At 41.9% G+C, this 24,500-nt stretch overlaps 1 long non-coding RNA gene across 1 annotated transcript; it reads right to left on the bottom strand.

Annotated features, from left to right (window-relative positions):
- Positions 1 to 15,545: 15,545 nt before the first annotated feature.
- LOC140846666 (uncharacterized) lies at positions 15,546 to 19,993 on the bottom strand. The gene is made up of 3 exons (XR_012126010.1): positions 19,401 to 19,993; positions 17,651 to 17,794; positions 15,546 to 17,015 (listed from the first exon to the last, which is right to left on the bottom strand). It is a non-coding gene; the product is annotated as an uncharacterized lncRNA (long non-coding RNA).
- Positions 19,994 to 24,500: the final 4,507 nt, after the last annotated feature.

The raw sequence follows: 24,500 nt of genomic DNA, 5'->3' as shown, positions 1-24,500 counted from the left end.
CTCCCAGCAAGACTGGTTATTTGTGATCAAAGTGGTGGTGACAATGGGGATGGAAGAACCAATCGAGATTGTCCTTCTGGGGTCGTGGTGTTTGAATCATTCTGCGGTAGGACAATGCTAAGAATGCCAAAGAGCATGGTGAGTGGCCCAGGCTCTACTCAGGTAAAAGGGGCTGGAAGGCTGGGGGCTGCTGGGAGTGTGCAGAGTAGAACCACCTGCCTCTGTGAAACAAGTTCTCATTACCCTTGTATTAGTTGTCCTCGTCCTGGGTAGCTACTGTCACTCTGTACTGTAGCTATCTGCCTGTTCCATGGGGTCAGGAGCTCCTTGACCCATGGGGCCTGTGGAATTCATCTCTGTATCCTTGGTGTTTAGTAGTAAATGATTTGCTAAATTGGCTAATAAATCCATCAATCTATTTTTCATCAAAACTCTGAGATGTAATGAAAAAATTAGTTTGTGTTTTGGATCCCTGGGTAGGGCCTTTGCCCCTACACTCACATGCTCATGCATAGAGTAAGCTCCACCTAAGTTAAGCATGCCTGCCACTGTTACTATTGTTTCTAAGTTTGCCTTGAATCTGCATGTGTAAAAATTTAACCTACTTGGGTATTTGTATCTGGTCACATTCCCCTGGTTCTTTTCACTGGGGTCTTTTGCATAACAGTCTGAGGTTTTATTTCTATGATCCCCTTAACAATGATTATGTTTTCTGCACAAATGCTTGTGTTTCTCATATTTTCTGTTTCTTTGGTATATTTTGCTAATGACTGAGGTCATGAAAGCAGTCCTTGGGAGCTGAGTTCTATCTACAGCTTTGTTTAAAACGATCTCAGACTGGGAATTTGTTACCACTGTGTAGTTATTCTCTTCCTACTTAAAAAATATCCCTCCCTTTACTAGAGGGTCCAATTACCATTTGATTTCCCATAACTCTCTGTGACAAAATACAGAGAGGGGCACCATCTACATCTCCACCCTGCGCACTTCTGTCTTAACTCGCTGCCACCTGACTTCAGCTTCATCTCTTACCAGGGCGCATCCCTTTCCCTAAAGCCCTGTGCTTGTCTTCTGACCTTGATGCAGAGAGCTCTTTTCCTACTCTGCTTTCCTGCTTACTTAGTGGGTTCAGCATTGTTAAGAAACAAAATAAAACAAAACCTCCCAAAGCAGAGCTTCCCCTTCTTTGAGATGGTCTCTTCTTCCTGACATCTGTGACCTTAAGCTCACTTGCATTTTGTAAACCCCTCAGGTGAATGGCTTAGTCACCCTGGCTGTTTGCATTCTTCTCTCCTAGGTGAATCACCGGCTTGCCTTCCTCCTTAGATCCGCAGGCTGTGGTCCCCTCCCAGACAGGAATCTTTTCTCTTTCACGACGCCACATAGCCCTTGATTTTCTCAATCCGTTTTTAAACCTACACCTTCAAAGAAAATCGTATCTTCTTAAACGTTCCCCAATCTAATAGCTCCCTTAGGGTTTGTGTGAACAGTGTTTCCTTTGTATAATACTGATTTATCAACACCTGTATACTTTTTGTAAATATCCTTAAGCTTTCGTTTTTTTCATGAATGCATATTGCTCCCTGAGACCCTTTCTTCCATTTGGATTTTTTTCCAAAATGCAAAATATGCTCTCCTATGCTCTGTGGACAATGGCTGCCTGCTAAATGTTCACTAAAGTGGATAACAATTAAAAATGTAATATTTACTCCTGCTGGCTGAGTAAATATTTAACTTTCTTAAAATGACTCTGACAATTGGTCCAGATGCTGCCATTTCCTGCTTTCAGGGAACTATTATCTGTTCTTAACTTGTTGCTTCTCTGGGTCTTCTTTTCCTACCCAGCTCAGCTGGAGAGGATGGGTTTAGGAAGTAGCCCAGAACATTGTTGTTATGGATTTTATTACCTCTATAACATGCTGACCTGTCATAAAGACCAGGTACTCACTCACCAGGCTGAATGCTTGCTTATAAAAGAGGTGAATGAGGTTTATGTAGGAGAGAAGGAACCCAGTGAGGTTTCTGGCACCAGTTTGCTGAGGTTGAGGTTCAGGTTTTGTCATATTCCAGCTGTCTGAGTTTGGCCAAGTCGCTTAATTTCTTTGTGCCTCAGTTTCCTCTGCTGTAAAATGGGGGTGATGACAATCGTATTGATCTAGAGTTGTTATGAGGATTAAATGAGTAAATGTAAGTAACAGGGTAAGGTCTCTGTAGACCTAGCTCCCATTGCCATAGCTACTGCTGTTTGTAAGTTTGCATGGAACCTGCATGTGCCTGTGGGTTCAGATGCAACGCATAAAGATTAATGAAATCGTGAGGTGTATCCTCCCTTAAGGAATCGATTCTGGAAGTTAGAATAGCGCACAGCAAATTTCACCAAGCAAAGCCAACTCCAGAGGGGCTGAGAAAAGTGAAAACGAGTTCCTGTTCTAACAACTTCTCTGTGCTCTTTGCAACTATTGCTGTCCGGATGAAGAAAAGCTGAGGAACTATCCCAGATTAAGGGAGACTAAAGAGGCATGACAGCTAAATGCAATGCACACCCCATGCTGGATCCTGGAACGCTATCACAGACACTACCGGGAAAATGGGAAGAATCAGAATAGAGACTATATGATAGATAATGAATATTGTATCAATGTTAAATTTATAATTTTGATAATTATTATGTGATTATATAAGAGGCTGTTCTTGTTCTTGTAGTGTGTGTGTGTATGTGTACATGGATACAGGGAGAAAAGAGAAAGTGATATGAAGAGACAGAGATAGGGAAAGTACATGTGGCAAAATGTTAACCATTTGGTGAACTGTGGTTATAAAGTTTTCTTCTTATTCTTGCAACTTTTCTATAAACTTGAAATTATTTCAAAATAAAAAGTGAAAAAAATAACCCTGTGATTTGGAGACCCAATTTTCTGATTTGAAAGATGGTGACTTGTAATTTATGGTCTTTAGGAATGATGATAATGTTTCCCGAGCTGTATCTTGGGACATTTTGGTCTGAGGAACCTCTAAATGTAAAAATCCTTCAAAGATGACAAGTTAATGCACATTATTGAATATGCTTCTAATGCAAAGAATGAAAATATGGGAAGAAATAAAAATTTAATGAAATACTTATATTGAGAATAGAGAAGAGTTGAATTGCCATTTACCTATTTTAAAGTCAATGGTGTATTGATCTACTTACATTGTTTGAAAAACTCAGTTTTCTCAGCAATGAATTTTTTCCCCCAAATTTATTTACAAATAAATATCAGAGTAATGAGATTGAGTTATCATTGCTGAAATTTCCAATTCAGCCAAAGTTCTTGATAGAAACATACTAAAGTTCTTTAAAAATATATAAGTTCTTAATATAAAAAGTATCCCAATATGAAAGGACAGTAATATATTTTCTTTGGCTCTAAAATAATTACTTCATTGAATAAAAATCAGTAAGTAAATCCTAAAATTTGTATGGAATCACAAAAGAGCTTGAATAGCCAAAGCAATCCTGAGAAAGAAAAATAAGGCTGAAGGTGTCCTGCTTCTAATGTCAAACTATACTATAAAGCTATAGTATTCAAAGCAGTATGATACTGGCATGAAAACAGATGCAATCAATGGAACAGAATAGAGAGCCCATAAACAAACTACCCAATTAATCTATGACAAAGGAGGTAAGAATATTCAATGGAGAAAAGACGGTCTCTTCCATAAATGATGCTGGGAAAACCAGACAGCTACATGCAAAAGAAGGAAACTGGACCACTTTCTTATACCCAAAATAACCTCAAAATGGATTAAAGACCTAAATGAAAGACTTGAAACCATAAGACTTCTGGAAGAGAACAGGCAGTAAGCTCTTTGACAGTGATTGGTCTTAGTGATTCTTTTTTTCAAGCAAGAATAACAAAAGCCAAAATTAACAAATGGAACTGTATCACAATAAAAAATAGGTTTTCCCTGGCCAAAAATGAGAAAATTTGAGCAATGGATTGAAACACAGCAGGTATGTTTAAATTCATAAGTTCATAAAAATAATAAAGAACTCTTGGTCACCTATAGAGGAATGTGGGCAATCACCTCATTATTTTGAGAATTGTTAAATAAAAGGAAAGGATCAAGCATTTATCTTGTCTTTCTTGTACTAATTGTACCATGGGACAACCAAATCATTGATAAAGGGAAGATTCTCTATTATAGAAATATTCCTGCTAATACGTGAATAAGGAATGAGAATTATAGAGTATTTGAACATTCCAATGAAATAAGGAATTTAGGCAAAAGTTTCTAACATCACACAAAGAGAGACAATTGGGCATTACGTAGCGGCTAAAATATTCTTCTTGCAAAATTATTCGATCTGTTAAATGACAAAGACTATATCAAACTACCCAGCAGAGTGAGTGTATAAGAAATGCAGGGGCAGCAAACATATTAAGAAGCAGCCATGTGGAGGCTCAGCAAAATCCAGAATGTTTGGAAATTCCACAGGATAAAGTGACCCAATTTCTTCACTATATAAATGAGAAGGAGGGAAAAGAAGGAGAGTGTGCAGCAGCTGCTGTCCACGGCCACCTGTATCTTTTGTGACTTCCACTGTGCCCAGCCTGGCTTCCAGTCGTATCTGCCTCTGTGTCAAAGAGCTCGTTCCCCCTGCACCCTGGAAGGCTGCTCTGCCTACGTTTGGAAGGCCGGAAGCGCAGGGTAATTAATGCCTCCAGAAGTAGTCCTTAATCAATGACTAAATTAACGCCCAGCTATGGATGAATAAATACCCAGCTTCTTCAACTCTCGGGGTGTTAATTCTGAGGGTGTGTGTGTGTGTGTGTGTGTTTTTAAACCTTTTTCAAGAATTCCCCTGAAGGATTAAGCCTCTGCTACCTACTAGCAAATGGTTTAACAGCACTTCCTTGGGTGGTTTTCTCTTCCCTCTATCGCTTTCTCTTCCCCTTGTGGTGTCCCCTGTACTATCTTAGGGTCTATTTCTGGAGGAACTCCAGCTAAGGCAGAGCGAGAGCTGCAGATTAAAAGAGACAGAAGTGGCTGATCAGCCAGCTGTAGAGGACGGCCCTCACTTGGATCCTGAATAAAATAAATAGCTAAGAATTGAGGATACTATCAGAGAATTTTGAACACTGACTGAATTATTTGATATTGAAGAATTATTGTCCTTTTTTTTGTTTTAGGTGGCATGATGTGCTTTGTTAAGATGAAAAATAGATAATGAACATATACAGGCAAAATGCTATGATATCTGAGGTTTGATTTCAAATAATATGGGGTAGAGTTGGGGTTGGGGATACAGTACAAGATAGAAATGAGTTATTGGTTGTTAGAACTGGGTGATGGGCTTGTGAGGGTTCATTATCTTATTCTCTCTACTTTTGCGTATATTGGAAACTTTCCCTAGTGAAATGAAAGCTCCCTGGGGGTTTTTTATAACTGGGTTCTTGGTGCCTGACACTGCTTTACACAGAATAGGCCAAGAGGCACTCAGAACATTATTTGTTGAATAAATGTGTTGTGTCTTACAAGCTGGACACCGAGGCAAATGCTGTTGATGTTAATACTTTTAGCTGATATACCAGAAATCTTACCAAGAATTTTATTCAGATGAGGGGAAAAAAATCATTTTATTAATTAGCATGATGTCAGGTTTAAAAAATTTCCTACTAGCTCTACCATTAATTGAAATATTTCTTTAGCTTGTGATTATTTTTGAGTTGTGTAGGTTTTTATGATGATGCTTATGTGTGTGGGGGTGGGGGTGTGTTTTGCCAAAATGCTGGAATTTCTAGGGCATTTTGATGATTCTGTGGGACAGAATACTTAAAGTAGTACTTAGAAAATCTAAAATTGTGTGTGCTGAGACCGCCGAAAGGCTTTGTGTTTCTGAAATTTACAAGGTGACTGCCTTTATTGAGACCAAAAACCCAATAAAACTTAAATTTTATTGGGAAAACCTTTCAAATAAAACAATAGTTTCTTACATAGAGGGGTAGGGTGTATGTGTAGCCCTCAAAGTCTATAAACATTAACATGCAAGCAATTCCTGCAGAAAATTTCCATCTTATAAAAACATAGGTGTAGATGTACCCTTGTTTCAGTCCTTAAAAAAAAAAGTCTAGTCACTTCCCAGGAGTTTACATATTGCTGAGATCTGCTTTCTTGCAGGATTTTCTCTGTGATATGATAGCTCTTATTTTCAAGCTTTTGGGTAGAAAAATAGTAATTTAGTTTGACAATAAGTTACAATTTTGATTCTAAGACTCAGAAAACTCTGAGATGTGCACTGGACTTTTCTTTGGAATGTCTCTCAAATAGGTAACTTGTACGCTGGTAAGAGTAAAAAGTTAAACATTTTATAGTTATAAAAAGTCAAACTATTTTTTTCCTGACCTGGTTAAACAGTTGGTACCGAAGTAACTAAATAGCTTCGCACAGCAAATAACTTTGTTGGATTCATTCCTTGTTATATTTTATGTAAATTTTCTTTGTTTTTCACTCTGTTTTGTTTAAACTGGGAAGAGTACAAAGTTAAACATTCCATATATATTTATAAACAGTCAAACTAATTTTTCCTCACCTGGTTAAAAAGCTGGCACAAAGTAAATAGCCTCATATAGTAAATAATTTTTTGTTGGACTCATTCCTAGTTCTATTTTATGTACTTTGTTCCCCACGTATATGTAACTTATGCTAACAAGCTGTATTTTATAAAACCTTCTAAGGGGCCTTTTAGTCTTCACGGAAAATGGTGTGGGAATAGCTAATTACCAACTAGTTTAACTGAAAAGCTACAATGAACTAAATATTGACACAACGATGTGCACATGTATTATTATCCTCACATAAATAATCATAGACTTTATTTTCTAAGATATTTCAGAGAATGAAATTCCCAGCCACATCGTTAGCTAAACTCACTACCTGGATTTGACTGTTTACCCTCTATGGTTAATGCTTAATAAGTTTCTTGGAATCAAAGTTATTTAATGAACAAAACAAATTTTAATGAATGATAGATTTAAAGTTTTTGTTTACAAAGAGTACAAGAGATTTATTGTAAACTCTAAATCAATAATTTGATTTCCCTAACATGTTGCGGAACATTTTGGTTCCCCCAAAGGGCTCTAAATTAGGTTAAGCATTATCAATAAGAATGACTTTAAATTTCTTTCAGCTCAGTATATAAACAATCTGCTACACAGTAGTTAATTCTAATCTCATCAAATTGTAATTCCCAGTAAATCCCCTTTTTCTTTCATGATAAAATTTCATGTGCAGAATATCAGTTGTATCCTTATGCAGAATTATGCTGAGTTCTACTGCTCCCCTTCCTGAGGTTTTCATCGGAGTCCATAGTGGGTGCATGAAAGCACATTTTGCCCACGCAGTGGGATGTAGGGGCACAGAAGAGCCCCCTGAGCCCTCTGCTGCCCTGCCTTGTAAACCTGTCCTTCAATTCCATGCACTTTGGGTCCACTTACATTAACTCCTCGGAGGCAAGTTCTTTGCCACCTCAGGAGGGAAAGGCCAGGGTCCTCACAGTGCAGTGTCTAGAGCCTTCCAAATGCCTGCCGTTAGACTGAAGCTTTGTATTTGTTATTGCATTTGATCCTGTCAACAACCCTAAGAGGGAAGAAATACCCATTTTATACATTAGGAGAATGAGCCCAGGGAAGGCACGGGGCTGCTTAGCTGTGTGGGGTCTGTCTTATCCAAAGCCTTTTGTCTGTACTACTTCCTGTGTGAACTAGAACCATCCCCCGTCACATGGCAGAAAGCAGAACCTTGAGGAAATGGGCCACCGACTATTAGGTGTTGACCAGGTCATGGGAAATCAAGCAGTTATGGGCACCTGAGGGTGGAAATAGGGGAATTTTCCACAGTAATTGGAGTACTGGAAGAATGGGGAAACAATATTTTTCAAACTTCACATTTCCCCCTTATGGCCAGGCCAAGTTGGAGCTTGTTTAGTGTAGAAATTAGGCAGCCAGACTGGCCAGTAGGGTGACGATGTTTTTGTTGAAAAGTCCATGAAGTATTACTCTCACAGAACAGAGGCTTTTCTAAATCTCGGGTCTTTTATGTGCTTTAGAAAGAGCCAGGGGTATGCGTGCTGGGGTGGGACTATGTCGGCCACAGTTCTCTCTGTTTTATTTTTCCTCTCCACGTTGTTTAATGTCTCTTTTTCCTTTGGTCGTTCCAAAGATACCAGTCAAAAAAGCCAAGCAAAATGCCCCTATTATCCAGAGGTAAAGTATTCATAAACGGCTAGATGGCTCTGTTAGGTGGATGAGTATTAAGATCTGGTCACAGGAAACCTCGGCAACACACCAAGGCAGGCTCGCACTCCCCACAAGTATCTTGCTCTGCTGGTCGGAAGGTGATGGATCTGCCGAGGTTGTGTACTGGTCTCCATTTTCTTAGCACTTTTCCTGAGTGCCAGTTTAGCGTGATCTAGGCAGGGAACGTTTGTTTGCAAGGATTGAAAACAAACTGAAACCAGCTCAAGGAAAGGGGGCTTAGAGGATATGAGGAGATGTCCTGGAATTCATTTGCAGGAAGTACATCTGGACCTCACGGGAGCTCTCCTTCTCTGGCATTGTGGCCCTGATGGAGGTCACACCTGTTCTCTATTATTTCCTAGGATTGTTGCAGTAATGGCTCACCTGGTGGCCACAGTGCTGTACTAGTTACACAACTGTTCGAGTGAAATGGTGTTCCTTTTAGCCAAGGTGTTGCAAGTTGTTACAGAGAATGCTGTATAATACTTGCAATAAAAGTCATGTTAATTTCCATTCATGAAAAAAAATTAAAGACTCTTTAAAGTCACAGAATTTTCATGCAAGGACAGGAGTGGAGCTATCATATCAAAACTAGATAATCGAGTAGATAATGATAGGGTGCCAGAATTCCAGAGGCTGAAAATCATTGCTGGGAGTGGTCAGAGGCGTGTGGCTTTGAGCCAGCATACCTCATAATTCTTTCCCCTCTATTCTTTCTGCTATTTTCTGCCCCCTTCTAACTACATTTCAGTTTAAACAGGGGAATGTGGAGTGTAAGGTGTATCTGCTTACCCCTTTTATGTGACAAAGAGTTACAAGACACACAGGGCAACTTCTAAGGGTTGGGTGTGCTCTTCCAGTTCTTATTCTTTGAAAGTGTTAAAGTCTTCTCTTCATTCTATGTCAAATATTTGACCAGAGGTCAGAGTCCAGAAAGTCAGACTCAGATGGTAAACCAGTGGGTTATAAATAGCTACATGAAGGCGCTGGATCTGAACAGATACACAGTGATAGATAAGATGAAGGAACTGAAAAGCAAACTTGGATTCATTTAAAAGGAATAAAAACATAAAGAGAGTATTCAGCGAGATAGGGAATAGAAGGAATTTGCAGCAGTCTTGGTTCACTGGTGACAGGTTGGTCACCTCTCTTGCTACAACTCTGGCCCTGTTGTTCCATCCCCACAACTGTTACAGACGGTGGGACTCAATGAGTCACGCACACTTCCAAAGTGTTTAACAGGGTGACACTGGATGTATGGGGACCGTCAATGCCATTGGCATGAAAAGGCCAAGAGATGACTTTGGTCGGATTAGATAAAGAAAGAACATTCAGGGACATGGAGATATGGAGGCAATTTTTTTCTTCCCTAGGAAAGGATGATGCAATAGACTACAAGAATTTAGGTGAATCCCTCCGTGTGGGCTTCCAGGGTGTTCATGCCACCCAGCAGGTGGATGGGAGAAGTTTCATTAGTCTGAAGGATGGGAGAAGTTTCATTAGTCTGAAGTTTCATTAGTCTGAATCCCTCCGTGTGGGCTTCCAGGGTGTTCATGCCACCCAGCAGGTGGATGGGAGAAGTTTCATTAGTCTGAAGCGTTCTTCCAGGGCCCCACATCCAGAGCCTTTTAGTTTTGAGCCAAGATCAGGATCAACATTCGTAGTCCACTCGTGAATGACCCCAGAGAATGAGGTAGGGGAGAGGAAGACACCCTTTTAATCTGCCCTGGAAAAGTCCCTAAATCCTCATTAATATCTCAACTGTTTGTTCTAATTGAGGGGAGCAAAGTACACTGTTCTTTTTAACCTAAAATTAATTTATTGATTAATGAATTGACTGATGGATGGGCACTGGGCATTTAAACATGAAGATTAAGTGATTGTAACCCTTAAGGAGCTCAGAGCTTAGTGGGAAATATGGATAAATGTTTATGATATTATATGATAGAGGGCAACAATAAAGCAAGTACAAGATATAGGGGATCTTCTGGGCATTGTGTTGAACAAAATGTCTATGGGAGGCCCTTTACCTGTGGGCCACTGTGAGCTCAACTCCAACTCCAGCTATTCTAAGTGGGACCTGAGTCTAAAGATCCCAGATTATCTCACATCTAGAGCCAAGCCTGCAATCTGAAATTTCCCAGTGGCCACCAAGTTATTGGTTAACAGGGCCATTAGTCATTATCCATGCCACATGGCTACTTCTGGAGCAAACACACGACAGGTAGTGTCAGAAACAGTGTAGCATATGTTTGTCCCAAATGATCTTTGAAACAGGCCCATTCCCCGCCTGGCTGTTGCTGGGGAACTGGCACCTTTGCTTCCTGATTTCTATCACACTCCTTTCGGCAAGCCTATCTCCCAGGCCAGCTGGTTAAGGAGCTCAAAGGGCAAGAAGCCAGTAATGGAGAGACCTGAAGCCCAAGAAATGAGCAGTAAACACTCAGCACATTATAGTCACGGATAATTTAGCAGCACATGAAAGTAGATGACCTCGATGGAGGTATGCTGGATAAATATGCTGTCTCTCTCTCTTAGCAGCTCTTTCTGGGCTAGTATCTGGGGAGAAAAAATTCTTACTACATGCAAAATTATAAAAGAAAGTTTGTGAAGATGAAAAAAAATATGTCTCTATTTTAGACAAAGCTTGTGAAGGTTCAAGGATCACTAATCTATTGGCCAAAGTGAATTTCAATGGCTTAAAAATAAAGAAAAATAAATGCAGGTGTCTTACTTTCTCCTTCTACTTAAAGGCTCATTCCTGAGGCTTTCTTCTCGTGAAAATAGGAATTGAGAACTGTTGAAAAGAGGTAGTAGGAAAGACTGGAGTTTTGCAAACTGAAGACAACTCTTGTTAGAAGTAAATGTTTGGTTCCAGAAGCTTTCTGAACACCATGTAGCACTGAAGACATTACAGTTGCTGGCTTAGACCATGAAATAACAACAACATATATTAGGTGCTACTTATAGTCACATTTCTACGTAATACACACACACACACACACACACACACACACACACACACACACACACACACACACAAATTTATTTATTCTTTTAGGATATAAGGGATTAGCAGACCTTACAGGTTCTCTTATATTCTTAGACTAGTTAGCCCAGAAACTGTCAGGAAATAGAGATTCAGCAGAAAGAGGGCGGCCAATATATTATGTAGAAACCCCTGCGGCTTAGTGGTAGAAATCGGACACTGTGCCCTTAGGGGGAAAATGCTGAGGTCAGAGCAGACTGGGAGAGATCCGGTCTGACACTTTTGCTGCAGAGCCTGGATTCAAAGATGATCTGAGAGGAAGCCAGGCAGACAGTCTGACCCAGGCATTCATCCACAGGGACTGGGCAGAAGGGCACAATTTGGGTTGAGAATATGGGCATACCAGGTCAATGGAAGAGGTCTGTGAAAGGGGTGCAGGCGCCTGGAGAGTAGCCCCAGCTCCTGGGACAAAGTGGCCAGTGCTTTTCATAGAGAGAGCACTGATTTCTGGGTTGATCGGGGAGAATGCTGAGAAAGGCGCAGGGGTCTCCAGCAGTGTCTGGGTTACCTCCCTGTGGTTTGGTGGCCCAGGCAAAGGAGGGGACAAAGTACAAGAATGACGCTACCAGGGAGAAGTTGTGCTGTATATCATCCTAACACCAAAAAGTAGATACAAGTGAGTATAAGAAAAGGACTTTTGTCCCCTACTTCAAGCTTTAGAAGGCTATAATAGACTGTGAATCAGCTTTCATTTCTACCAATTCTGGGATTCTGACTCACTTTGGGCATCCCTGTCATTATAATTACTACAGGTTTTTGGTTGGTTAAATCCTACCTGGCTTGTACCAGTAGGCACTAATGCCAAGCTTTTACCATGAAGCAACTAAGGCTTGGCAAGTGATGGCAATGCCAGCTGATTCACTGCAAGTTGTTACTTGGGGTCCATGTGTAGGGTGTTTGGTGTCTCCTGGTCTCTAGTTCCTAATTTCCCAAATCTAAAGGGCTGGCAACCTTTTTCTGTTAAGGGCCAGATGTTAAGTATCTTAGACTTCATTGGCAACATTCAATTCTGCCATTGTAGAGGGAAGCAGTACAGAGAAACAAATAAGGACGGCTGTATATTCCAATAAAACTTGATCCACAAAATAGGCAACCATCAGATTTGGCATGTTGGGCCACTTTTGCTGACTCACTATATAAATAAATTAATGGACAAACAAACAGATACTTAAATTTCATACTCTGTGTGGGCAATTTATTTTTAGTTGTCTTTTCCTAAAAGATGGGGAAAAGGAGAAATCATTTTGGACTAGAAGTCACTATCATTTCCTTTCTATCCTACAGTTATAACTGGAAGCTAATAGCTGTCCCGGCCCGCGGGACAAACGTGGAGTGTGCCGGAGACGCCTGCAGAAATGAAACAAGCAAGAGACACAAAGAATGACCAGCACGACAGGATGTCTGATCAAGCTGGCACAGTTTATTGTTTACAGGCTCAATTTATACAAGTAGCAAGTAAGGGGTGGGTCAGGAGATAATTGGACCTTAGGTGGCGCTGGCGGGGAGGTGTAGAAGGGTGATTGGGTCTTGGTTGGCGCCGCTGGGGACGGAGGACCCGGAAGAGAAGCGGGGAGTTCGCCGTTTTGGGGGCGGGGGAGGTGTTTTCACACATCCTCAAGGTCTCCCTATTTTCAGAGTGAGGAGTCTTGGCTCATCTTCAAGGACAAGATATGTTTTTGTGAGCAGATAACTTCCAAGGACTGCATCGGTTGCTCTCAAGCTTGTGCTTTCCCATGCTGCGTTCAGACGTGGGGGAAGGGACATAGCCCCGGCTCCCAACAAAGAGCCTGAAAACAAACTTCTGCTTTTAAAACCCAGAAGGGGTGGTTGAATATGTTATTCTAGGTTTTCTTTAAAGAGAGGGACCCCGTTTGCTATCTTTCCTACCCTCTATAGTTGAGTTCTTTTCATGCAGACAGCCTCTGGTGGGGGTTGAGTAACTTCTCAATGGCTTCTCTTGCATCTTTCTCCCACTTCATTGGCAACAATGGTCAATTAAACCGCCTTTGTAATCTTACCTTCTTCAGAGTGGCTTATCCACATGCAGAGTTTATAGACTTAAAGATAAGGCAATACTGCTTTTTTCTAAAACCCAGGAAACACCAAAACAGAACTTGAATGAAAAACTACTAGAAGAAAGTTATCCTAGCCAAAATGAAGTCCAGAGGTTAAACATGCGTACTCTCCTTCTCTGAGGAATGAACATGTTCACACCAATGGGCAGAATTTGATTAACCGTAAATTCTATTCAGCTATTAGCATATTCACCATATGTTATTGGTTGAATTGTATCCTCCCAAAAGGTAGGTTGAAATCTTAACCCCTGATAACTGTAAATGTCACCTTATTTGGAAAGAAGGTCTTTGCAATGTGATCAGGTTCAGTTGAAGTCATTAGGGTAGGTCCTAATCCAATATGACCCGTGTTTTTAAAAGAGGAGGGAAATTTGGGCACACAGCCACATTCAGAGGAGAATGCCAGATGAAAGCAAAAAGTCACAGAGAGAGAAGACGGCAATGTGACAACAGAAGATGACAATGGAGTGATGCGGCTATCAGCCAAGAAATGCCAAGGATGGCTGGTAACTTCCAGAAGCTGGGAGAGAAACATGGAACAGACTTCCTTTCGGGAGCCTCCAGAAGGAAACGACCTTGATGGTACTTTGATTACAGACTCCCAGCCTCCAGAACTGTGAAAGAATAAATCTCCATTGTGTGAGGCCACCCAGCCTGTGGTAATTTGTTATGGCAGCTCCAGAAAACTAATACATCATCCATGGGCTGACATAAAATAATGACTCAAATACATTCTATAAAGTGTTCCCTTTTGCTCATGTTTGGTCAAAGTCCTCCTTCTTACTATTTAGATACCTAAGTGCTGGAAGAAACTTAGTAACCTTGTCATTATATGCATGGGCTACCTTCTGATATTATTTTGATTTCCCTTCCAGATTATCTGAGACTTTTAGAGTCAAATGGAAGTGATCATTTTCATACTTTTCCTCTTTCTGTTGTGTGAGTTCAGAGTTGATGCCAAGGGAAGTTGTTAAACTGTCAGCAACTGATAGAATGACTGGAAAACCTGATATGTCAGCTATTGTTCTACCGGATTAGCTTCTTTGGGTGCTATGAGCTCATGAAATAGGACAAAGCGCTATATTGTCTAAACTCTCCTGCCTGTATGGCTAGTGAGCATACAGCTCCTTTTGTCTCAGTCTGTGCCTGTCAAAGGGGAATCCTCCCCTGTCTTTGTTTTCCTTTAGAACTTCCCTTTCTAATTTGATCTATATTTGACAACGTGGGTATAAGGAACACCGTGTGCCTGGTATAGCAGAGTCACACATGAGCACCGCTGGTCATCCTGCAGTTCCACTGTTCTGGTGGGCCTGCTGCCACCAAAGAGTTGAAGGAAATTTTCCAGGAAGAATTCTAGCAGCTAATATTTATTGAGTGATTCCTTCATGCTAAACACTCCTGTAGTTGCTCGGCAGCAGGTAACTCCTTCCACGGACCCGAGGCGACTGTTACTGCCCTCCTCACATTATACCTAAGGAACCTGCATCACAGTGAGGGTAAGACCTACCAGAGGCCACAGGGCCCGTGAGGGCCGGAGCCAAGATATGAACACATGTGGTCTGGCCGCAAAGTCTTTTCCTAATCATAGTCTGTTGGCTTTCTACCCGGGAAATACTCCTGTCCTGGCTCTGAATGTTGTAATGTTTTCCTCACTGAAAAATGGTGTTGTGTCCTCTCAGCTCCCGCAAAATTTGGATCCATGTACTTGCCCAGGGCTGCAGGAAGGAGACTGAATTAGATGCCCTCTGGAGTCCAGTTCTAGAGGATTCATGATTGGATAAGGTTATAGATGTCTTTCCACCTTTGAATGATCAAGGCCAGGGGCCTTTTAAGCAGTTACATTCTCTCCAACCAGGCCCACTCACTGGCAATATCACACAATATTTACACAATAAAATCAATGATAGTGACTATTTTCAGATCTACTTACTTCCTTCAGAATACACATTTGGAACCTGGGGAGGTGTCAGAAAGCCAGGAAAGCGAGGGCTTGAGTCCAGTGCTTCCTCTGGGAGAGCTCCTGCAGGCCGGCAGTCCCTACTGTTGAAGTGCTCAAGAGGGCGAAGGACTAAGGGAATGGATGGGTCAGAATTACTTCCAGGACAGGGGTTCATTCTCCCCAACACCTCCTGTCTATAAACATTAAAAAAAAAACTCATTTATAATCCTAAAATGACTTTCATAGATGCTGTAAACTACTGATATATGTAATAAAAATCAATATAATGCCCCAACTGAAACATAAAGAAAAAAGTAAAAGGAAAGTAAATGGAACTTAGTGTGATGCGTATTGTGCAGGGCCAACTATAGGAACATCATAATGGTACAGTCAAATGCTTGCACCCCATGTGGAATCTCTGCAAACACAACCTGTGCAAGTAGGCTCTGGTGTAAGGATGTGTGTGCGACTCACATACCACGAGTGGCCATGCCACAGGAGATGAGATGTTCCTCCTGGGCAGTAATATAAGTAATTAGCAAAACAGCATATATCCCCTGACTAAAAAATAAGTTGTCAACAAAGCAACGGACAATGTGCTTTCCGTTTTAGTAGCATTACTGGGATATTCAACCTGTACCTGTATAAACTGATGTCTTGCCAATGGGCTCCAGCCCCGGGCAAGTTTCCTATGGATTCAATGTGACCAAAGAAATGACAGTAGAACATTCTTGGGGTGAAAGAGTTTATTACCCAGCTTGTTCTCCCTGTGGTAGGTTGAGCACTAGCATCTCTGCCTCTGCCCAGAGCACTGGGCAGAGCTCTTTATATAGTGAATAGCTTACTGCCTACAGGTGTGGAAGTGGCAGCCTAGCAACAGGCCAGTTACATCATCAAGTGGTTTAGGTTCAGTGAGGATCCTGACCATAGGAACCCCCACTTCCCCACAACTGAGCAAAAAATACTATCTGTTGATATGGTAAATGGAGTTGACTTCTACCTGAATTAATTTGACAGTTAAGCAGTATGTGGGACTATTCTTTGAACTGTGGGACTGTTCTGTGTATTCTACAATAACTGTCATATCTGACCTTCAATCGCTGGGGCAAATAACTACTCCCTTAAATTTTCACACCACCTCGAGGAGTTGTAGTACCCCAACTGATGGCCATTGGGCTAGGGCATGTTTATTCACAAATATCTCTCGTCCCCTTGTCCTGTCGCCTTCTTGCGTCTTTTCTTCTGCCTCTTCCAGCCCCGAGCCTCCTATAAAGCCTCTCTCTTTCTCTGTATTTTTTTTTTTAATCTCCACATTTTGATCTGTTATTTCGACTGTATAGGTCAGAAAATACTGAGGAATACTGTGATATTAGTCTTAATAACCCTTCAATGTAATTGTGATATAGACTCAGGCACCAAATAATACCTCAAATATATTACTTATATATGACTAGCCCTGTCTCATGTGCTTTAATATATACTAATGCCTTTAATTTTCATTTTTTCCCCATTTTACAGATGAGGAACCAAGACTTGAAGAAATGAAATTATAGGTCAGTCGGCCAGAGCTCATAAATGACAGAGCTGAGATGTACTCTCATGTGCCACGTAAGGGGTGCTATGGAATCCATTCCTGTCCTCAGAGAACTGGCTGCCGGTACGGGATGAAGAGCCTGTATAGGAATAGAAGCAAATTTGACAGCTAATATGTATTGGGTAAGGCCATGGGTCCTCAAGTGTGCTTTGATAATACATTATCTTATTAATCTTTTTAATGATCCTATAATGACCGTGCTATTAGCACCTGCCTTATTAGTGTCCCCCTTACAGATAAGGGACTAGAGGCAAAGAGGTTGCTAGGAGGTAGCAAGGCTGGGATTCAGGCGCAGGCTGGTGGTCTCGGGGGCTGGGCTCTTACCCACTAGTCTAAACCAAGGGACTTCAAGACATGATGTTTCTGGCAGCTGGGATCAGGGAGTAGCATTTGAGCTGATCTTAGGGAATGGGAGGAATTTCCACAGGTGGAGACAGGGAAAGTTATTCCGTGCTTGGAATGGGTGGAACAGAACAGCTTAGAAAAGCCCCCCTGGGTGTGGGGATTGTTGGGAGGAACTGGGGAGCCCAGGGTACAAGGAGGAGAGGCACTCAGTCAGCTAATTCTTTCTCCTCTTAACTTTTCGAGGCATGACTTTTTGAATAATGAAGAGAATAAATTTTACTGTTGAGCATTTGTAATTAGCCTAAGTAAGCCTAAGTATGTCTTTATGTGTTCTGGGCAGCTATTGAAATAATATTAGACATCACCTACTTGGTGTTCTGTGCACTTTTTATAAAGAAATGGTCTGAAAGCAAGGGCTGGAGCTCAAGTCCTGATTCCACTCTGGATTTTGGGCTTATGACTCCATCTTCCTTATTCTTCTGCAAGTCTGGGGTAATAATGGTCCAGTTTCTCCTGGGAAGACATCAGGAGGCTTAAGAGGACACAGTTTTGCAAAGCTGCAGAAGAAAGGTGCTATGGAATTCTAAGGAATTAAATGTGTGTATTACTCTGGTTAATCTGCTCTTCTAATATACAGTAGTAATTAATATGGGCCACAGGCAACTCAGTATGGAAGTGTCGTGACCTAGATTAATTTATAGAGGGCCAGGTGTTTTCATTTACATGATCTAATTTAATCTTTGCAACTTTCCTATAAACAGAATACGTATGAATAATTATTGTTTTTATGGAAACAGAGGCTCAAACCATTTGTTTAGCAAATGCTGTTATAAAGATGCCAGTCTTCCAATTCTCAGTGCAGATTGCTTTCCAAAGACCATAGAACAGGTAAGTAGAGGACAACTCTTGCTGAATTTATTGGCAAAATTCAAAAGAGGCAAGAGCATAGACTTTATAAAGCTCTTTGGCCATAGTACATAATTTGCAATAATGCTGCATTTCTAAGCGTTTTAAAAATTCAGCTCAAAGTTTACCTTTTCTGCTCTGAGCCCTCCAGACAGATTTGCCACTCTTGGAGCAGTCCCACGAGGCTCTGCCCATACCCCTCTAATTACTCATATTGCATCAGACAGCTGTAATTTGTTTACCTGTATGCCTCCCTAGCCTCACCTTCCTCGTCTCCCCACCCCTGGGGGACAGTGAGACAAGGTCTAGTCATCTTGGGCCTCTAGCACCTGGCAGGTTGCTAGATGTAACAAAAGCTGAAGAAGTGTCTTTATTTTTTCATAAAGGGAAAACTAATTTGGACTGCCTAAAATTTAGAAACCCTTAAACAGTAAATAATATCCCAAACAAAAGTGAAAAGGAAATTGAAAAATGAGGAAAAAATGGTTGCAAAATGGCAAATCCACTAATCTAGGAATTATTAGTAATAAAAATGTTACTAAGCTTAGTTGCAGATGGTGGTGTTATTTGGGGTTGTGTGTTGTTTTAAAAACCAATAAAACTTAAAAAAATTTTACTTTTACAGTTTTCTAATAACAGCTCATAGGGTATAGAAATGGTCTTTATTTTTTGAATATCTCCATTTGGTCATGTCAAAGTTCAAGGATGGTTAAGTAATAATGGACTTTGTATTTCAAGCAGAATACAATATTTATATGATCTGTACTCTCCAGGATCCGCGGGCCTGGAACTAATGCACGTACAAGAATTATAACCACCATCTGTATTTGAAAACTAGTACCTTAGGAATTGTAATTCTCTCGGACCTCAGTAAGAGCAAATGTGGCATCAATTAAATAATAGCGGCTGAACTGAAAAAAGAGATGAATCAAAATGACTTTTTAAAGAGAGAGAACACAGGCAATTCTCTGGTGGGCAAGCGCATGCATGGGTCAGGTGCTTTGAAAGCTGAATCAAACTTGGCATGTGACCCTGGATTCCAGAGCCCGCGCAGCTCAACCCTCCTCCTCCCCGGGACGTAATGATCAGGATGTGCCCCAATCCTCTCAGGCCGGTGCCCGGGGCTGCTTGTTGAATAGCGGGGGCCTTAGTTTCTACTGGTGCTGCACAAATCACCCCAGCTTAGGGCCTCAAAGCAAGACCCATTTCTGACCTTACGGTTTTGTAGGTTATAAATCTGGGTGACCTTGGCTGGTTTCTCGGCTCCAGATTGTACATCAAAGTGTTGACAGGATGGGCTCTTACGGAGACGCTCGTTCTAAGCTCATTCAGGTCGTTGCTGGCAAAGTCCAGCTTCTTGTAGGGCTGAGTCTTCATTTCCTGTTTACTGCCCGCTGGGGGCCGGCTCTAGCTGCCAGGGGCCTTTCTTCCAGCTTTGCACGTGGACACCTCTGTGTCAGAGCCAGCGGTAGTGCAGTGGATCCTTCTCACACTTGGAAGCTCATGGACGGCCTCCTTTCTGCTACATCTCTCTGATTCTGGCAGGAGACATTTCTCTGCTTTTAAGGGCCCAGGTGATGAGATTGGGTCCACCTGGCTAATCCAGGCTCCTCCTCACCTTAAGATCTACAACCTTAACTACATCTGTGAGGTATCTTTTGCCTTGTAATATAATATATGCCCAGGATCCAGACATGCAGGTGTGGACATTCGTCAGCCCATTATAGGGCTGCTTGGGAAAACTAGAATTTAAAGTCGGCTTCAGCTAATTGTTGCCTGTTGAGGTCATTTCCTTTTCTTAGTTTGTTGAGCTTTCTCTCAGTTGACCAAACTTGCAGCCAACTTTCTTGAGCTTTTATCCCATGGGAGATAATCAATCTAGCTTTCAAAGAAGGGAGTTGTTTATCATAATTCTTCCTCCAGGTCTCTAGCCACCTTCCTGTTGAAGTTGTGCATCCAGTTTAAACTGATACTTTCCTACATTTTAGGAATTTTTTTTTCTTCTATTTCTAAGAGGTAAATTACTTCCTCATTGGTTTTCTACTTCGAAGTTTCCCCATTCTTGATACAGTTCAGGCTGTGTTTGAAGTTTCAGTTGAAGCTCTTGAATCTCACCTTCTGATTGTGAATTTTTAGGTGTTGAAAGATGCTTGCTCAGTTTGGAAACTTTTCATTTGACCTGTAAGCTCTTCATTCATTAGATTTTATTCCAGTGATTTTTAAAAACTATTTTTCTCCTTCAAACACTTTAAAGGAAACACTTAGGCTAGCAGCACCAATGAGTCTCCCCCGTGCCCTCTTTTTGTCAAAGGTGCCATCGTCATCCGCATACCTCTAACAGCTGGCACCTGTATCGTCTGCAGCACGGTTTTGGTCAGAGAGTTTAACTGGCCCACTTTGTCACTTACAACTCAGTGCACTTAGGCGGTTTGAGTTTTCAAGTATTTTTTCTGTTCTTTCATTCCCATACCCTTTCCTTCCATTTCACTACTTCTTGGGAAAGCCGTTTCTGACTTCCCTGAAGATGGGAAGTGGTTTTCAACCGTTTTCAACCGACCATCCGTTCTTTCCCTCTGAGGTTGTTCCACACTTCGCTGGGATGCCCTTACGGTATTTATGGTGTAAGTACCCAGGGTTTAGAGGGATTTTGGTATATCTTCAAGTGACTGTGTGTCTGTCCTTGAAGGCGAGCCAACAGTACTCCTTGAAATGAAAGTTTAGGAGTTCTGCTTTTCGATTATTCATCAGGAAGACCTGCTGTATCCTCCTCCATCCTTCTTCTGTCCCCACCAGTGAAGTGATGGTCTTGTTCAGACTCTCGTCCAGTGTTGCCAAGCGTGGTGCTTTTAGCTTCCGAGGACGGGCCTCCTCTGGAGGTGGCTCTAGGCCTTCAGTCTTGCAAACAGTCTGGTTGTCTCACCGACTTTACCATATTCCCCCCAACATCCCACACAGAGAGTCTTTCGGCTAGCTCTTTTCCCTTAAAGTACATGGGCCCTTTCTATAAAGAGCATGTACCAGGATCACCAGGGAACCCAGAGAGAACTGGGCATTGTCTCAGCATCTCAACAGACACTAGCAGAGCATCTCCCAGCTCACCTGGGATGGGCTGCCAGACACTTTGTGGCAGTCAGCAGAACCTCCATGGTTCCAAAGGCTGCCACAGCTCGACCTCTGGGTGCTAGTACCCTGTGAGCCACAGTGGACTGCACGGAGCCCTGCAGGGTGTCCCACCTCTGACCCAAACAAGTGCCTGACATCCAGGAGAGACCATCAGGGGGAGTGGGAGAGGGGGAGCCAGGCTCTGGGAAACAGTCCTCTCTTTGCTCCACTCAAGCAATGAACATATCCCTTCTTTGAGAGCTAGACTGACCATCCCCCATGGGATAAAAGCTCCAGAAAGTTGGCTGCAAGTTTTGTCAACTAGGAGGAAGCTCAACAAACTACAACTTTGGGCTGCAGGCATTCTGTCCCCAAGAGTCCCTCTATCTCTTATTCCTAAATCAGAAAAAGCCAGTGGGTGTCAGTGGGTAGGCTCCAGCTTCTTCAGGTTTCTCCCCGTGGCCAGGAACATGGCTGCCCTCAAAACGTATTTAAAGAAATGACCATTACCTATTAGCTCATTTAGCTGTCATGTAAGGTAAGGCGATGCAATCAGAGTGGCTATTAACCTCAGAATGTAAGCATGGAGTGACGTGATGACATACGGAGACATGTCTCTGTCTATCTTTCTCTCTCCTAGATGGCTTGAGTTGGAGCTGTTGTAAAAAAATACCACAGACCAGGTTTACTTATTTATTTCTCATTATTCTGGAGGCTGGGAAGTCCAAGATCAGGGTGCCAGTATGGTTGGACTTGGGTGAAGATGCTCTTCCTGGTTTACAGATGGTCTTCTTCTCTTTTGCATCCTCAACTCAATACCATCACATTAGAGTTTCAACATATGAGTTTTGAGGGGGGACAAGCAGTCCATAACAGTACAAACAATATAGTTTTATATATATCTGTATGTATATATATATATACACACACAAAATTACAGATATATGACTAGTTTCAGCATCTTGCGGGTGTTTTAGTGCCTACTAAATATATAAATACACACACACCATTTGATAGAATATAAATACATCAATATAAATATATAGTCTATCAAGTGATGAATGTATGTATGTATATATACAACTAAATATATCAAATAGATAATTTAAATATTGACACTAAGTATTTATTACTAAATAAATACACTAGTAAATGCAAGCAGTATGTCATCATAGTTTTACCATTTCATTCATTCATTTACTCACTCAACAAAAAATATTAATCCCCTGATGTATACCAGGGATTGTTCTAGACACTGGAGGTACAGCAGTGAACAAGACAGAAAAGGGTCTGTCTCTTAAGGAACATATTCTAAAAGAGGTGGAGAACATACACAAGCCAGCAGCAAAATATCCAGCAGTGGTTAAGCTGGGGTGCGGTGATGTGAATGACAGGTGGTGCTAGGGAGGCAGGGCTGCCAGCAGGAGCTGTAGTGGCAGGGGAGCTGTGGCTCTGGTCAGAAGCACAGTGCTGCGGCCCCAGAAGGGCGGGGCTGGGGGGTGGGGGAAATGCCTCAGCCACCCTTTCCCCCTCTGCCGCCTTCTAATGCCTTCCATTGGACAAATATAGCCTATTGGCCAAAGGGTCTGACTGGTGCTGTCTCGGGGGGTGAGCCTCCCAGGGCACAGAGCAGGGCAGAGAAAGACCAAGCCTGATCAGGAGCAGAGGCCGGGAGAGAACAGGCAGTAAACTCCAAATGTAGTCAATTAGAAAACGTTTACCACTTCTATGCTCCTTGAAGGCAGGCTCTACGTTGCGTCTGCCTTTCCGTTCCCCACAGGACCTAGGGAGAGTAAAACTTGGAGCCACATAAATCCTTAATAATTTAATTGCACTTTGTAGGGCTGGCTCTGCCTGATCTAAATGAGTGTACTTCAGACATCAGAGTCTCCCCACGGGGATTCAGGCTCTTCACTGTCCCTGCGGAAACACAGCATCTTCTTCACGATGCTATTTTGGCAGGGTGCTTGTGCGGGGTTATGTTCAATGAACATTTGCTGAGCCAGGAAAGGATTCTTTTTGCACAAGGAATTTCCTTTGTTACTCACATGCAAAACTGTGATGGAATAAAACACTTCTCAACTTGGAACTCTGTAATAAATGGAACGGTTTCATAAAGGTTAGGGAAGAAGACTTGGGGGTCAAATTACAACCATTTCAATTTCCTTCTTCCTCTTTCCCTGAGGAATCCTCTCTTCTCATGATGATTAAGAATAGATGCCATGCATTTCTTCTTTCAGACTCTACATAATGTGTTCTCTTCTACTCAGACCGTGGTAGCATTGGGAACCTCCTGGTATGGCTCAACTGAGAGGAATTTGGTCACAGATGTATAATTTACAGTTAATATGGTTTTAGAAATGGTAAAATCAGGAAGAGTTCAAAGTATTCCAGAAACAGAGGGACAGAGAGGCCCAGGAAGGGAAGGATAAAGAGGATAATTCTGGTATTAGGTAGATTTCCCTGATGGTTTTTGGGGACCATATTTATGCAAACAATCAAGACCTACAGAGTACATTTAATGTATGCTATAGACCTGTAAGGGCCCTGCATTGAGAAAAGGCTGCGAGATTGTCCAGACTTGTCCTTTAGAATAGAAAAGGCAAGCTACGATAGGGGAGCTGAGCGCAAGTTTCAGACCCAGGAAACAAGGAGAGGAGAGCACTTGCTGTGGTGCGATCAGATCCAGAAGGAGGCAGTTTGCCTGGGAATCCCCTTGCTTCATGGACAACCAGGGAGGAAGACGTGAGCTGCGGTCTCCAAAATATAATCATTCATTGTGCAGACACAATGTTATAGGACTTTTCCTTTTTCTTCCGGGTTCTTATAAAGATGATTTCCCCTGGCTCCCTTGCAGCTAGGTAGGGCCATATGCCTAATTCTGGCCAAAGTGATGTAGGTGGAATCAACATGGGTCACTTGAATATCTGGCCTACTAAGAATAGATACTGTTCAGGTTCCCCCTCTAGCTGAGGGTACAGATATCCCCAAGATGGAAAGCGAGCATTTCTGAATGTGGAGCCTATGGTAAGAACATAAATGTGCAACTGCAGATGCACAAAGCGAATCAGCAGGCTAACGAGGCCTAAGCCTTCCTCTGTTCATACTGCTGGACATGTCCCTCCTCTGGGTTCATATTGGAATGCTGGCATGGGGTGGAGTGGAGAGAAGTGTGTTACTATGACCAAGATCTTGCTTCTTCCATTTTAAT

This window comes from Manis javanica, chromosome 16, assembly GCF_040802235.1.
Source record: "Manis javanica isolate MJ-LG chromosome 16, MJ_LKY, whole genome shotgun sequence".
Classification (NCBI taxonomy): domain Eukaryota; kingdom Metazoa; phylum Chordata; class Mammalia; order Pholidota; family Manidae; genus Manis; species Manis javanica.
Note: the sequence above shows the minus strand (reverse complement) of the source record. Positions and strands in the feature narration are given on the sequence as shown.